Source organism: Gavialis gangeticus, unplaced genomic scaffold (genome assembly GCF_001723915.1).
Source record: "Gavialis gangeticus isolate Ggan-Ray unplaced genomic scaffold, GavGan_comp1, whole genome shotgun sequence".
Lineage (NCBI taxonomy): Eukaryota > Metazoa > Chordata > Crocodylia > Gavialidae > Gavialis > Gavialis gangeticus.
The window spans coordinates 45,991,313-45,992,514 of NW_017728993.1; positions in this window are offsets into that span (position 1 = coordinate 45,991,313).

Sequence of the window (1,202 nt, forward strand, 5' to 3'; positions counted from 1 at the left end):
AATCCTGCCACAGCCAATCTAGCAATGAAGGAAAAACTCTTTCCCAGTCCCAAGAGGGGCAAGTAGCACAATGTCCACAGCAGACCAAAAAACCCAGTCCTATGTTAATCCCTGTGGTGGGACAATGGGAGCAGTTAATACAAGAATGAGAAAAGATTCTGGCCCGAGCAGCAGGGTTTATATACCTTCCCCAGGTGCCTGGGGCCCAATAACTTACCTGGATTCCAATGCTTCCCCAACTCTGGAAGTATCCCTTAAAGAAACCATTACCCTTTTTCCTTCTGCTCTAGACAAAGATTTCACAATGCCTTTGAGGTTGCAAGGAATATGCTGTACAGGTTATATTTAATGTACTATCCAGTGCTATTGCAACCTGCTGCCAATGGTCTATGAGGCACAAAAGCTGGGGAACTTAATCACAGAAACTTGGGAACAGTGAAAAAAGGAGTAATTTTTTAAGAAAATATGTTCAGAGATTATAGTATTTACAAGTTAGATTTGAGGGTTTGTTTTTTAAACAGATGAGTCTTTGGTCCTTGGTATTTAATATCAAATCTTTTTTACATATTTCCTAGGGATTGCAAACATATGGATTGTCTTGGACAAAAGTTGTTGGTTTTAGTTTAGTGTAGGCACACAATAAAGCAGGTATTAGCTTTAAAGGAATGGATGAAACACAATCATTGTTGACCTATCAATGCAGAGAGGTCAGACACAATCATTAGCCTGTAAATGCAGGGGGAAGAAAAGTAAGTAGATGAACCTGAACAAAATGGAAAACTGGAATGGCAAATAATGGCAATAAAACAAGGATTTAAAAATGTTCCCTCTGGTAATTTGGCTGTTTTGGAAACGGCAGGGATTCTGGCGGGAGTGTTTGCTCTTTATTCCTTCATTTTAGGCAGATGTATATTGGCCTATATCGTATGTTGCTTTTGTTACTCTGAAATTTGCTGCATTATTTAAAGTGCAGTGTGATATTTTTCCTATCTAAGCTTTCCTATTTCTTAACAAAAAAATTTTAAAGCACTTGTGAAATCATTTAAATTGTGTTCTTTACATAAATATTGATATATTGTTTTTTACTCAAAGTGCCAAAGGCTACTCTTTTTAATAATGGCATATCAAATTATATTAGAGAACAGAAATGTAAAAATATATACATTGGAACTCAGACCTCTGCATGTATATTTGATAAGGAG